This window comes from Sus scrofa, chromosome 11 (genome assembly GCF_054392235.1).
Source record: "Sus scrofa isolate SSC_HxYL_T2T_F1_AM1 chromosome 11, Sscrofa_HxYL_maternal_Yorkshire_Landrace_v2.0, whole genome shotgun sequence".
Classification (NCBI taxonomy): Eukaryota; Metazoa; Chordata; class Mammalia; order Artiodactyla; family Suidae; genus Sus; species Sus scrofa.
The window spans coordinates 13246322-13262674 of NC_139393.1; the positions used below are offsets into that span (position 1 = coordinate 13246322).

The following is a 16353-nucleotide window of genomic DNA, read 5'->3' on the forward strand; positions in this document are numbered from 1 at the left end:
ATGCGAGGAAAGTCCCATCCCTTCTTCCCCACAGCACCTCTTTCTCCAAATCATGTGCATGTAACAGACTAGGTTAGAGGACTGTGGCGGGCAGAGGGCGGGTGTGTGTGTGTGTGTGTGTGTGTGTGTGTGTGTGTATGTGTGTGTGTGTGCACTAAGACTGATAAAATGAGAGAATGTGTTTCACACAGTATCCTAACTAGACCATTCCCACAATCCTAAGGAAAGCAACAGCACATGAATGCACATTGCAGGCCAGCTCCCTGCAGTCTCTCCCCCTTCAAGAGGACAACTGTGCTTCTATTTCTTCCTGGTTACCAGTGAGCATCTCTCAGAATCCCACAGGTATGTGTGCACACACACATGGAAACTCACAAACATACACTCTTTCACACACACAAATCTCCCTAGAACAAATAATTCTCAGTGCTCAAAGTCCACCAACCTCAATTTAATTCTGCCCTCAACGGCAGCAGAGCACACTGCTCATTCACTCTTCAACTTCAAAATGGTGCTTAAACAGCTATATTTTGTAAGAGACAATTCCAAGTTATACTCGTTTTATCACAACAGAGCCCACTGACCCTGTAATCGTGTCACATCTGACTATTCAGAAACCTCATCAAACCACTGCTCAAGTACTGACTGCTTTTCTTTATTTTAGATGCATCCCACTCGGAGGGAAGGTGTGTGCCACCCTGACCACCAGAGGGGGACATCATTATCATCAGGTATTTATTAAATAAATAAGTCCACTGTTACTAGGTTTAGCAAATAGATATAGTTCTTGCCCTCATGAAGCTTACAATTCTAGATACAAAAACAACTGCACAAACAATATGGATAATCAGAATTGCAGTCAGTGCTACAGAGAGAATAAAATGGTGAAATGATAACCAAGAAAGAAAACTCATTTAAGATACGGTGGTCAGGGAGTTCCCTTGTGACTCAGTGGTAATGAACCCGACTAGTATCCATGAGGATGCAGATTCAAACCCCAGCCTCACTCAGTGGGTTAAGGATCCGGCACTGCCTTGAGCTGTGATGCAGGTGGCAGATGCAACTCGGATCTGGTGGTACTCTGGCTATGGTGTAGGCCAGAGGAATTTCCATATGCCTCCGGTGCAGCCCTAAAAAGACACACACACAAAAAAGATGCAGTGGTCAGAGAGGGCCTTTTTGATGAGGTCATATATAAGTATTGAAGCATGTTGGGAAGAGTATTTTCTCCAAGGGAATAGCATGTGCAAAGGCCCTGGAGCAGGAAAGGTCTCCGCTTGTATGAGCAGGAAAGTCAGAGTACTGCGGTGCAGGGCATGAAGCTAGAGCGGTGGGCAGGGACAGATTCTGCAGGGCTTGGTAAGTTATAGTAGGAATTTGGGTTTTATTTAGCGTGCAGGGGGAATCCACTGAAGGCATGCAGAGAAGTTGAATAATTGAATGTATGTTTAAGAAAGATGACTCTAGCTGCTTTGTGAAAAACAGACGAGAGATGGACAAAAAGTTCTATTCAGATCCACCCTGGGTGGGGTATGGGAGTGGGTGGGGATTTGTTCTCCGTGCTACAAATATCTGTGCATCTTCTAGCCATGGAAACGGTCTTAGCTTAGAATGAGCGTTACCACACAACTCCCTCCCCCCAGCACTGTTCTCACACACTCACCTCCCTCCTTCTCTTCCTCCCTCCTTTCTTCCCCCCTTCTCCTCTCCTTCTTGCCCCTCACCTTCTCAGACCCCCGCCTTCTCCTTTGTCCCCTTTGAGCCTTTATCTAAAGTCTTTCAATCATTTTTCGTCCATGTAACTCTTACACCAGTCTTTTTAACATGATGTGTGACTAATGTTCCAATAAAACTCTAATACTGCTGTAAAACTGAAGTGTTTAAAATTGTGCTCCTTTTAAAATTCCATTCCTGAAAAAGCTGTCATGCTTTCTCTACTATATGGCTGACTCCTTACGATTCTAGCCTCTTGTGACGAGGTGACATTTTCAGATAGCGCATCCTCAGTTATCTCTAGCCCTGTTTAACTCACTCTATGCGCCATGGAACACGGGGTGTGGATTCAGAGAGAGGTTGGTTCAAATCCCTAAGCCCTAAATATCACCTCTGTAACCCTTAGGCAACCTTTCTGAGCGCCTGATACCTTAAAAATTAAGTAGAGATGGTATGTAAACCATCTAATATCACACTGCTTAACATGCAGTAATATTGTATATGTGAATATCAGGCAAACACTGTGTACAACTTTTGGCTCCTCAAGGTTCAAATTTTCCCATGTTTTTCTGCCTACTATCTACTATCCCTACCTTGGTAAATTTAATTCCTCTTCCATTCTTCTTTTATTCACACCGCTAACTTAACCTCTCATTCATTTGACCCTTCCTGTTCTGCTGTCATCCCGCTTCCCCAGCTCCCCCTCTAGGCTCCCACAGCCTCAGCACAGACGCATGAAGGGGAGAACTTACGCAGCTGTTTCCCTCAACAGCCCTGTTTACTTATTGCAGCTCATCTTCTTCCCAAGGTCTGTGGGCACTGGGGACAGAGTCACGTGTCATGATGCGAGCCATAAAGGTAGAGTCAGGTCCAGAACAAAGCCTGCTGGGGAGCACCTTCTGACTTGTGAAGCATCACTAATACGTGGGAGGGATCTGGGGTTACAGTCAATCCTGAAATCATCCTGGGAACGTCAGGGTAGAATGAGATAGTACCCAGAAAAGTCAGGCACCTGGAGGCCTCTGTTACCCAGCACTGCCCAGTTCATCAGCACCTGTGGATTCCCCATATGTGCTGCTTAGCTGCACAGCGTATTACTGGTTCCCAGACTGTCTTTGTGTCCTTATATTTCCAGTAGTCTCTGCACTACTTCTCCCTAGCACTCAAGAGTGTAAACTCACTGAAGAATTTTTGCACATATCAAAAAAGTAGTTTATAGTTCTTTTTAATAACAAAATCCATTCAACTTCAAAGCCCTAAGAACTTTGATCATTCGGAAGCTAATTTAAGATCTCCCAGTGACCCAGACTTACCATAATAAACATTTTTTTGCTCCATAGGCATGAATGCCAATCCAGAAGAAGATCTGGTTAATAAAATGCCAGATTCATTTATTTACAATAATATCAGTTGTAATAATATTAAAAGTATCTAAACATACTTACTGCTACTAATAAAAGTAAACTTACTTAGCTCAAGACTGTTATTCAGGAGTTCCTATTGTTGCTTAGTGGGTTATGAACCCGACTAGTATCCATGAGGATGTGGGTTCAATCCCTGGCCTTGCTCAGTGGTTAAGGATCTGATGTTGCCCTGAGCTGTGGTGTAGGTCACAAACACAGCTCAGATCTGGCGTTGCTATAGCCCGGCATAGGCCGGCAGCTGCAGCTCCAATTCAACCCCTACCCCAGGAACATCCATATGCTGCATATGTAGCCCTACAAAGCAAAAAAAAAAAAAACAAAAAAAACCCCAAAAAACAAAAAAAAAGGCTGTTAATCAAATAATAATAACAATGACAAATAACATTAATTGCCTACGCTTACACAGTCGTTATTGTGTGTCCCTCTTTTCAGTACTTTACGTATTCACTCCTAATACTCCTTGAAGTAGATAGTATCACTATTCCCATTTTGGAGATGAGAAGACTGAGGAAATTCACAAAGCTAATAAGTGGCAGAATCAGGAAACTCAAAAAGTCAGGTTCTAAGTTCTATAACTTAATACTCTGCTTTATTCCTCTCTTCCTTTCACTCAGAAATCATCATTTTTAATAGATATATTGGGGGAAATGTTTACTCACAAACATGATTGAGGAATAAATAATAGAACCAGATATTAAACTTTGCAATATATCCCAGGCCAGTATAATACGTATTTGCACAGGCTGCTGCTCTCTTATCTAACCGTGGACACAGGCGCACACAGCCTCCTTTCTCACGGATGTGCCCAAGCTGAAGCCAGGAACACTGAGCAGGGGCCTCGCTTCCACAGTGTGGATGGAGCACAGACCGACACATACTAGATGCACACAGAGCCCCTCCTTGGGGCAGACTCTTCCTGATGAAAAGAAGATGTGCTCACTGCTTCAGCAAATATACATTGCTCACCCACTATATGCCAGGATATTTCCCTGCTCTTAGGATTTGACAGTAAGCAAAACAGACCAAAACCCTTCAAGAAATTTATATTCTAATGGAGGAGTCAGACAGGAGCATAATACATAAGTAAAATCCACTGTAGATTGGATAATTTAAGTAAAAAAAAAAAAAGAGTAAGGAAAGGAGATCGGAAGAATTGAGTATAACTGAAATGTAGGCGGGGAAAAGGGAGGCCTTTCTGAGAAGATGCTATCTGAGTTGCAAAGAGCATCTTTTTGGCCTCCCTTTCCCCCAAATAAAATTACATCTCAAAGTATTAAAGGTTAGAGTGTAAAATCCTTATTCAGTCTCTATTGTTTCAATCACTCAGAGTCAGCCAACATAAAACCACAAATCAAAACAGAGTTTTCACAGATTTATCTGGGGAAAAAAGGAACAGAAAAAAATAATTCCTCACACATTGAAGGGACCTCTTCTTCCTCTCTCTTCCACCTATAGATATGGTCTATCTGTTCTGCTTACTCACACAAAGGACATATGACTGAAAACAACTAGTTGGCAAGTTAAAAGTGACATTACCATTGCTTTTGCTGTCCAATTCCAAATGTTTTGGTGATTTTTTTTTCACTTCATAGAAATGAAGGCACAGTTTGATGTCAAGCCAACCCGGACTCATCTAGATGGTTAGAGGTGGGAACACCTTGCTATTAGAATTCACTAGCTATAAAATTAGCTCTACTGGAAGTAAATATAAGGTGCCACAGACACACAAAGGAAGAATCCTGTTCCCAGTTGAGGTCACCTGAGCCAGCTCTTTGCCATGTGGATGGGCACTGAAAACAGCATTTTTTGCAGCAAGTCCAAAGGCGTGGCAGTCAAGAGGGCTTTGTACGTGTGAGGAATAATTCCATGCAGTTAGCATATAACACACGAGAGGAAGATCAGCACAGGACCACCTTCCAAAGTGCCTAAGCCCTCTGCCCTCCACTCCTGGTGCAAGAACTTTTTTTTTTTTTTTTTTAAATCAACACACCTGCAACATATGGAAGTTTCCGGGCCAGGGACTGAATCCAAGCTGGAGTTATGGCAATGCTGGATCCTAACCCAATTTGCCAGGCCGAGGACTGAACCCATGCCTCCGCAGAAACCCAAGCCACCGCAGTCAGAGGCTTAATCCACCATGCCACAGCAAGAACTCCCCTGGTGCAGCTTGCATCGCTGAATTTTTGAGTTGAAAAGGAGTTGGAGAAGGCAGGGCATACGATATGCCACGAAAATGTTCATGAGGACACGAGGAAAGTACTAATAAGCCAAAGAACCGAATAAACTGCTGAACACGAAAAAAGATCTTACTCGGATCAGTAAACCTGGCATCTCTGAGACTTGAAACCTCTCTTTCTGCCTGTGCTGGGGCAGCTTTCAATCAGCTGTTGCATATAAATATCGGAGTCTTTCAAGCTTATTTGTACTCTTTGCTTCAGTGATCCTGCCACAATTTATCCCGAACTGTTTATAAGGCTGAATGAAATCCACAGTTCTGCCTGAATTCTTTCCCCTCTCTGGAGATTTTACTGCATCCTGGTTTGGGTTCCATCCAGCTTGTGAGAAAAGTGTATTCCTCTACCTTCTCTCTCCCCCTTCCCTCTAATGCCGTCCTTCATTAACCCCAAAGTTTCCTCTTCTACAGCAATTGCAGTGGCTTCTTCAGCTCCTCCCAGGAACAAACAGCCTCTCACTCAAGGACCTGTCTGCCCTGGGCTCAGAATCAGCAACACGTGCCGGCTTGTTCTTCTGCACCCTGGGCTACTTCAAACTGTCTTGACTTGTGATCTCAGCAAACCCAAGGTCCTGGAGACATTTACACGCCAGTCTCTAAAAGTTTCTCCATAGGATCTGATTTGAAGTTACATTGCCATGAGAGCACAGTGAAGGAGGAAATTCAATTATGAACTCAATATGCATGGTCCAATCATTTGTGACATAGCCCACGACCTGATAGAAACTTTACGGAAAACATTTACAATGATCGGATTTGCTTTGGTGGTGGGATGGCTTTTTCTTACTCTTGGTACAACCTCTGTTTCAAGATATAACCAATATATGCAGAAATATATCACTCTAATCTTGAAACCACTTTCTTCCTGCATTCATGTCACATTCAGTATACAGCACCTCTGATATGATAATTTAGCCAAGGAATATCATCATGTACAAAGAGTAACATTTTAAAAGCCTGTTAATTTCCTTGTAAGACACTCTCTAACCCTCTGGCTGGGCCTCCCTGGTGCTAACTTTTGTTGGGAGGGAGAGAGCAAATAGGAAGAATGTCGAGACTTTGGGAACACGGCTCAGGAAGTGAGGGAAACCAAGGTTGTGAAGAATGGCCGGAGCGGTTATGGAGGGAAAATACCCAGTTTATAAAGACTGGTCCTTAGGAGGGCACTCGAGTGAGCTGATGCAGACTCTCCTCAGCCTTCCCTCTTTTCCCCATGTCATCAGACTCTTGAGAAAGAGTTGCCTCCACTTGCATTCACTCATCACCATGCTGCAGTCTGGTTTCTAAGCACGTGCATGTGCGCGCGCGCGCACACACACACACACACACACACGATCACAATAGCTGTGCTCTTTGGTGGTCACCAACAGCTTTTCTGTCGTTAATTCATTGTTTAACTCAATGGACACATGTCTCCTTCCCTGTGTGAACGCCTTGTGGCATGCGACACGCTGGGGGACATCCCTCCCCAAAACTCTCCTCTCCCCTTCCTTTAGGACGCCACACTCCCTGGCATTCCCCAGCCGCTACTTTCTAATCTCCTTCTCTGCATCTTTGTTCTTGACCTTCTTTCACATCTTAGTGTTCCTCAGCTATTTGTCACTGATCTTCTTTTCATTTACAATCACATCCACTCCAGGGAGTCATTTCTGTTTACGTGCTTAGAACTCTCTGTCCACCCTCCGTCCAACTCCCTCCTGCTCCTGCACATTCGACGCCATGTCCTCATCTCCCTGCCCTCTGCCCCCCAGCCCGCTCCCTTTCTGGCAACTACTGTGCTTGGCTCCTGCTGCTTCCTCACCTACATTCAAACAGTCTCAAAAGCCCGACCATCAGGCCTCCAAAGATCTCCTGAATATTCCCACTGCTCCCCAAAACCACTGCTCTATTTCAGGCCACTTAGCTCCAAGCCTAACTGGTCTTCCAGCTTCCAGTCGTTCTCCTCCAATCTCTTCTATCTGCACCCAGAGTCATCTTAAAACAATTCAGATTCGATCCACCACTTACCATCCTTCAGTAACTTTCCATTGAACTCCGTAATGATAACATTTGTCCAGCAGTGGGTTGTAAGGCCTTCAGGAAACACCCCTCTGTCCTTTTCTCTTACAGCTCCCCCAGCCTGCTCCCCTTGTCCCCCCAGTCCTGCCCACATGCGCCACTCACCCCAATATGGAAGGAAGGACTTGCAATAACCCCCCTCCTCTCTCTGATCTTTGCACAAGTGACTTCTTTTGTCTGGAAACACTAATACCACTCGCGCTCTCTAAGGCCTGGCTAGATCATACATTTCCTTTAGCTTTTCACGTCTGTCAGTTCCTCTGCGGGCCTTCTGGGACCCTTCTGGGCCAGATCAGGGGTCTCTCATGGGTTTCATACAGACCCCTGCTGACAGATACATAGCACACATCATCATGTTGACTCATCTGTCTCTCCACACACATGATTTCTGAGCCTGCAAGTTATCCTCACAGCCCAAGGCCCAGCAGTGAGGTACCCTCCATCAGGAGTCCACAAATCTGTGTCATCTAAGAAAAACAAAATTAAATTTCCCTCAGGCTCACCAGTATTTCCATACAGAATTCATGTAGAATGCATTTTTAAATGTTTGTATATGCTACACAATAGCCCATAAAACCAGTGAAAACAAAAAATAATCTTGTTTCAATGGCTTTTCCAATTAATTCAACTACATAAAGCTCAGAGTAGCTTCTTCCAGGGTTTGCACTTCCCAATCTTCAGGCTGCCAAAGGCTTTGAACCTGTTCCTTTCAGTCTCTCAAGGCCAGAGGAGAAGCACTGTACACTCCACTCCATGCCCTTGCTACAGACTGTGTCCCCCCAGCTTCACTAATTCTCTTTTGGGTCCACTTTCCTTTTGCTGAAGGAGGCTCTGTGACCGAGTCCCTTAGAACCTGCCTTCTTAAATGAGGAGACCATTTTGCTCAAAGCAGACAAATGCAATTAGCCACTATATACCACACAACAATCAAGTTAGAGAAACACTGAACAGATCTCCGTAGAATCAGAAAATATCTGCTTATAAGCTGCATGTATCCAGAGTCATAGTTTTTTTTTTTTCAGGGTGAGATGGCAATTCAGCCACACTTGGCCACGTTGTCATAGTGAAGGCTAAACTACAACAAAGAATTCTTTGTGAAGGAAGTATGTTACTCTGATTTCTTTCTGGCAGGATAAAGATGCTATTTTACCAAAAATAATCTGTATCTTGGCAGCCAGTGTAACGCAAATTTAATGAAAATATAAGACTCCATTAAAGGTGGGGACATGACATCCTCTGGTTCACACACTGTGCAGATTGATAACTTCGGTGGGTTTTAGAAATGTAGGCTGCAGTTTGTGGGGTTTTTTTTTCTTTTTCTTTTTACAGCCGTGCCTGTGGCATATAGAAGTTCCCAGCCTAGGGGTCAAATCAGAGCTGCAAGTGCAGGTCTATTCTACAGCCATGGCAACACTGGATCCAAGACGCATCTGTGACCTACGCTAAATCTAGCAGCAATGCCAGATTCTTAACCCACCGAGCAAGGCCAGGGATCAAATCTGCATCCTCACAGAGACAACATTGGTCCTTAACCCGCTAAGCCACAATGGGAACTTCTGTAGGCTGTGTTCTGAATGCGCTACTGTAGGTTTTATAGGTGGTCTGTTCCTAATAAGTGTGAAAACGCACATCAAATAAAACTTGTAATGGACACTACCTGCAATCACTGTATAGAGTTTATCCTAAATTTGTACTTATACTTCTTGACAGTAGAATATAGAAAGCTGAAAGATGGGTAGCCGCAAAGATTTTAAAAGCATTTTTAAGTTTTTAGAAGGCCTGCACATTTTAGGTCCCTGTTACATAGGTCCTGTGATTCACTGAACTCTTACTCCTCATCGAAAGTAAAGAAGACGCAGACCCTGTCTTCCATAGCTCACAGTCTGGCAGGGGTGGGAGGAGGGGAAGGAAAAAGAAGCAAACCCAAGCGGAGGCTCTGCTGTGGGTCAGACACCATGTAAGATGTTACATATAATTTCACTTCATCCTGAGGAGAGCTCCGTGTGGTTGGGATTATTAGCTTTGTCTGTCAGACAAAGAAAGAGAGGCTCGGAGAGATCTGTTCCCTGCTGATTATCCCGGTGGTAACTTGTTGCAAAGCTATGCGACAGGAGCTGCCAGAGATGTAGGAGCTGTAGGAGGTGGGTCCGAGTAAGTGGGTGGTGGGGACATCATCAACCAAGACGAGAGACAGGAAGACACGATGCACAGCTAGACATCATGATTAGGAGGTCCCGATTTGGATGCCGCTGTACAGCATTCCTGAGAAGAGGTCCTTTAGACAGCCGGGAATAGGGGTCTTGAGTGGAGGGGACTGCCAGGCTGAAGGCAGGAATAAAGTCCCTGGGGGTTCAGAACACCTCTAGAAAAGTCTAAGGACCGACATTTGGGGTTTAAAGCAAAATCCACTGCTTGAAAGGCACATAAAAGGAGAAGAATCCAACAAAACGATGAAAAATACAAGGAGCAGGAGAACATGGTGCCGTGGAATAAAGACTACAAAGTAGAAGCAGGTGTCAACAGAGGGCTTAACTTTGAATTTTTTGTGCTATAGGCTGAGAAGGAGTCTAATGGACCATAAAGGGGACAGTCTCTCCCACTGGATGGTAAGATCCATCCAACCCTGCAGGCCAGGGTTTTGCCTTTTCACCCCTTCTCTTCCAGACCTAGCAGAGGGTTGTGTATAGAGTCTCAGAAATGTTTGCTGAATGGCTGAATGAATGGTTTAAATAATTAATACTTGGAGTTCCCTTCACAGCTCAGTGGTTAATGCATCCGGCTAGGAGCCATGAGGTGGCGGGTTCGATCCCTGGCCTTGCTCAGTGGGTTAAGGATCTGGTGTTGTCATGAGCTGTGGTGTAGGTCGAAGACGCGGCTTGGATCCGGCGTTACTGTGGCTGTGGCATAGACCAGCGGCTACAGCTCCGATGTGACCCCCAACCTGGGAACCTCCATATGCCACGGGTGCGGCCCTAAAAAGACAAAAGACAAAAAAACAACAACAACAATAATAATAATTAATACTTAAAAAGATCCTGGAGAAGGTGGGAGGAAATGAGATCCAGAGTGTGGAGAGTTGAGATCAGCCCTGGCCAAGAGGAAGGTCACCTCTTCCTTGGAAACTGGAGTCACCAGCACCAAGCACGCTGCTCGATTAGAAGAGATGCTCAAGTGTGTGTGGATGAAAGGAATGATGTTACATTAAGGGTATTGTCAAAATACAGCTCATCAACGTTTCTTAACTTCACAGTTAAAAATTCTATTAAAAAAATAAGTCCAGTACACTAACGGTGATTTTTTCAGTAGACATGCCAAAAACGGCCTTTTCTTGATTTTTCACCATGAATCCAGGACCTTTTCTCAGTGGATGGTTAAATGTTATGCTTGAAAAAGGAAACTGATTGTTGAACTTTGTAGAAATTAGTTTTGATTAGGAATTAGAAATGCAGAAACATTTTCAAATATGATGAAGATTCTCATGTTCCTTTAATGTAAAATACATTCATTCATGGGTAAATAAAAGATGAGATGCTTAAAACTAAGAATGAAATGTAAGGAGTTCCCATCATGGCGCAGTGGAAACGAATCCAACTAGGAACCATGAGGTTGCAAGTTCGATCCCGGCCTTGCTCAGTGGGTTAAGGATCCGGTGTTGCCATGAGCTGGGGTGTAGTCGAAGACGTGGCTTGGATCTGGCGTTACGGTGGCTGTGGCATAGACCAGTGACTACAGCTCCGATTTGACCCCTAGCCTGGGAACCTCCATATGCCGCAAGTGCAGCCCTAAAAAGACAAAAGACAAAAAAAAAAAAAAAAAAAAGGAAAATGAAGTGTAGCAATGTGCTCTTCTAACTTGGTGTTAAACCAACAGGTGAAGAAAAGAGAGAAAATGAGAAACTTTTTAAAAAATATAATCATACAGGCCTAGAAACCTATAACTATGTCAAAAAAATTTTTAATGTGTAGAGAATTCAGAAACCCTTTAGGAGGGTCTACCTTTGCCATTCGTGTCCCCCAAGAGCCATCCGAGGCAGCCCTATAACCCTGGTTCCCAGATAAGGGCAGATTCTGGACCACACAGTTCTCTCTGTCACAGAAATGCCAGCCGTCACATTTCCCTCTGGGTCTGAGTTTTCCTCTCTGACTCGGAAAGTCTGCATTTCCACAGCACTGGCTTCTATATTTCAGGCTCCCTGTCCAGGCTTCCGCTGACAGGAATGCCAACGCCAGCCATTTTCAAATGATGTCACTATCCCTACAGGTTATGGAACAATGGAGAATCATGACAACTTCCCAAACTGCTCAATGAATAATCTTGTTTATTAGCTTTTTTCCTAGATTCCAAATCAAATACTGACTTTCTCCAAAGGCACCAAATATTTTCTTCAAGGAGTGAGTTTTGGATAATAAGAGATGATAAAAGAATTCCCTTTTCTTCTCTTCCTATTGTCCCCCATGGTCAACTAGAATTGAATAACTGCAATAACTTAGAAAACTACTATGATTTCCAAACTGTTTTCTCCCATGTCTGATCCAGTCTCTACTTCCTTGCCAGATAAATTTTCCAAACACATACATTATTCAACATTTTGAGGCCCTTCTCAAGAACCTACCATGCCTCCCACTGCCTTCTACAATCTTAATTCCTCTGGGCATCTTTGAGGACCTTCAGAATTTGGCCCCACTGCTGCTATTTACACTCCCGCCCTCCAGATCCCGTTCTCATGGTCAGAAGCATCTCGTTTCTGTACAGAGCCCTGATGCCGGGCCAGTCCTGTCTCTACCCCACTACCACTTGGAATACCTTCCTCCCCCTCCAACCTCTTCCTGACTCCTTCCCCATCCCTCCAGGGTCAAGCGAGGCTCTACCCTTCCGCAGAGCTGTCTAACTCTTCTCTTCCCTGCTGGGCACTCTTCCTGCCAGGGGCAAAGTCAAAACTAGGTAATATTTATGGGGAGAGAACTTAACTGTTTGTTTGAGGCGGGGGAGGGGGGGCTTTTGGGAATATATCTTAGATTTTATTTCTGCGTTCCCTACATAACCTAGGGAATGGCAAGGCAAGTTGTAGACATAAACACTTACTGAGCTCCTGATGTACCTGTTCTTTAGCTCAGAGACCACAGTGCTTTATCTCTGATTAATGTTAGCAGCTGGAGAACCAGTTACTAACATTCTTACTATAAACCCAATTGTCACATTACACCTTTAGCAAATGCAAATCTGTCATTGGTTGAGTCAGAGAAGCTTCTCTAACTTCATTCAGTGTTAATTAAAATTTAATGTTTGCCTCTGGTGGATTTCACTACTTTCTCAGATACATACAGCTGGCTTGGAATCTGTGCTCTATTTTAAATGTGATAAAAAGCTAATGAGAAGTAATGATGGGAAGTTTATGGCTTAAAGTTTTATGGAAATTTTAAGCTCCGGGCATCCTCAACTCCTTTATGTCATCTGCTAGCTGGGCTAAATCCATGTGCGCACGTTGCCTGAAAGTCTTTCCATGACTTCATTTAGGGGCTGTTTAACATTTTCAACTTATTTAGGAGACAGGACTGACGTGGAAAGAAACGGAACTTGGAACACTTGGTTTAACGTTAAACATCTTCCTTCCTCAGATGCTTACAGAATATCTAGGCCTTTCTGAGACTCGCCTCAGTCTGTTTCTTCCATCGTTTCAAATATTAGAATTAGCGTCCCCTTGAATTTTTATTCTACATGTTAATTATATATTAACACAAGAACCAGAAGTAAATAGCGTTTATATTTTTGGTTTTCTGTGATTATTTATGTCTCTGCCTTCAGAATGAAATCATTTCCTTCCTGCCTAATCAGAAGGCTGAATTTAGGTAACAGAGTATAGCTGTGGACCAAGAGGTTTTGAAACAGAGAAAGAATTTCACAGCTGACTATCCTTGTCTCCACTGCCATTACCAGTCCACCGTCACTGAGTGCTGTCCCCGTGCTCACTGCAAACAGCACAGCCATCCTTCAAGACCAGTTCCAACATCCTTCTCTCTGTTGAAATCTCCTCCAGCTCCCCCAGGCAGAGTTGGGCATCTTTTCCTCTTGTTCCAACAGCATTCACCTTGAATCCTTGGAGTCACGACTGTTTATGGAGTGCCTTCTCTCCACTGCTGTCTCTTTCGCTCTTGCCATAATGCCCTTCCTGGAGTCTGCTGGTCCGCCTCCTCCCTCCCTCGGCTTGCACAGGGGAGGACCGGGGAGGACCGGATTCCACTCACTTTCAGATGTGCCTGCACAATGCCCAGCACAGCAAATGACTTACACCCAAAGCTGCAGGAGGCAGTGGTTCCAGAGCAGCTGCTTGAGGAACATCAAAGAGAGACACATTGATTCATCTGCGCTGAGGTTTTGAAGCAGAAGAGTCGGTCTGGGCTTCTGGCCACAAGCAACTGGGGAAACGGGGTCAAAGGCCTGAGAGTTTTCGCCACCAACAGAAACCATCGAAAGAGCTCCTGGCTTTCCCTTCTATCGCCTTTCTACTACCGCTGCCTCTGACGTCTTCAGGCTTTCCTCTCATCCTGCCTGAATTTACTAAAATGAGCTTTCAATTAGTCTCCCTAACTCTATTACAGGATTCGTTCCCTTGCTAGTCTCCTCTAATCCATCTTTAACTTAACTATGGGCCTGATCTTTCTAAAAACTAATCCAATATTCATCTGCTTAAAATCCTTTTAGTACTTAAAATCTTTCAGTGATTACACACACACACACACACACACACACACACACACACACACACACACACACACAGCCTTCAGCCTGAAATTCAGATTCCTTGCTGTGATGTTCAAGTCCATCCTTGATCCAGCCCTTCCTTTCTCGTCACCATGACCCCTCCATGCACACCCTGCTCTCCAGTAGCTCTGAGCTACGGAAAGTAACCTGAAATTTCCAAACTATCATAGCTTTAGATGGTGGTGAATGATGGTCCTTCTTCCTGGAACAAAATCCATCACATCCTTTGTCTTACTCAACTTACTCGAATTCAACTTTCAGGTTACAGCTAAAGTGGCACCTCACTGGAGATGCTTTTCTTAACCATTCCCTACTGCCCAGCCGGGTCAGGAACCCAATGCGTGAGCTACCATAGCATCCGTGCCTTCCCCTAACTTGGAACGTCTCACATGATATTGAACTTCTCCGACTCCTTCAGGAGAATGAATTCCTTGAAGACAGCCACTTTTTCTTATTTGCATTTGCCACTGCCTCAGTGGGTCCTTCCCTGACCATCCCATTCAAAGTAAGCAAGTACATCTGTCTTTGAACACACACACACACACACACACACACATCATTTTTCCTATTCCCCTGCCCTGTTTTATATTTATCTCCATAAAATCTATTACCTTCTAATAAATGATACAATTTAACTATTGTTTATCAATTATTACTCCACTAGAGGTTAACTGCAGGAGGGCAAGAATTTGAAAGCCTGTATTTTTCTGAACTGTCTTGAATGACCCTGCTTTCTTGAGTTTCCCATGGCTCTAATATTGGGTAACTAAGAAAAAAATACTTTTCCTTTCTCAGGGAAAGTGCTGAAGTCCTTTTGTCCTTGCTCATGACTACCAATATTGCTAATATTCTGTTTGCTAAAACTTGAATGCCAGAATGCTTGAAACTTTGCTCTGGTTTCTGCTGTCAGAATTTCTGTTACTTGCTCTCAGACTGACTCCTTCTCACAAGACTATGAAATCCTGTCCCTGCTCTGTTACTTTAAAAGCTGTCTTCTCCGCTGCCCATCAAATTAATAAAGAGAAACCTTTTCTTCCTCTATTCATTTTTTGTTTGGATTTTCAGCTTGTCTCAGCATATCTTGTCTGTTTCATCCACTGCTAGATTCTGAGAATCTAGAGCAGTGCCTGTCTATGAAATACTCATTGAATATGAAATACTCATTGAATAAAATAATTTGTATCTTCAGTGTTTAATATGACACCTGGCACATAAGACACCCTCCGTACTAACAAAGAATTAAAAGAAAGAGGATTTTCTTGGATTAAACCTTGTGTTTTTATATTGAGAAGCCCTTTCCGAGGCAGACCTTTCCACCCACATTTTTCTCCTTTGTATTATACATGGTTTATACAAACTATAGACAGCTGGGCTGTTTTATAGATTCAAAAACCACAGAATAGCATTCCTTATTTTGTACCTGATTCATTTTACACGGTGATATTAATGCTCTGGCAGTTCTCCTGAGCTGTCATTGGGACTGGGCTCACGGGCCTCCTGAAGGGAAAGGTGACGATTTGAGCATGGATATTTTCTACATTGCAAGAAGGTAGGCTTAGGGACTTCTAAAAGCCTCTCCGTCCATCCTCAAAAGCTAACATTAATATGGAGAGTTATTCCTCCCCATTGCTTGGCTTAGTTTATGACTTAAATTATACTTTTGGAAGTCCTTGCAATTGTCATTGCCTCTTCTTCCTGCTTAACAAGCAAAACGGAAAATAAAACAATGAAAAATACAATTAGCTTACAAATAACTGGTCAAAAGAGAATTGATAATATTAAGCAAACAAGGTAGGATTAGATTGAGTTTTATCCCAGAGTTATCTGTGAATGCGGAGTCAAGGAAAGAGAAAATTGCACTCATGAGGGAAACAAGACTGGAATGAAGAAGAGAAAGGGTGGGATGTGGGAGTGAAAAGGCAAGACACGGGCACTGATGGGCAGCAAGAGTGGTGGCGTGAGGGATCGAGAAAATGAAGCACGGAATCAAGGGGGTGAGACTGGGCTATTCGGGAAAATAAGTCATGAATATTCCTGTAGCCAGTTCCTATCTAGGTACATTCTTTAAGGGTACCACCCCGATCCATCACCACCCTGCGTTCTCAGGTGCGAGTCAGAGACACATCACACATCATGTCTTACTCTCAACTAACGGCACAACTTCAG

General features: G+C 43.8%; 1 protein-coding gene across 8 annotated transcripts in view; it reads right to left on the minus strand.

Moving 5' to 3' along the window:
- SPART (spartin) overlaps window positions 1-16353 on the minus strand; it is a 388960-nt gene that overhangs the window by 289081 nt on the left and 83526 nt on the right. The window lies entirely within an intron of this gene.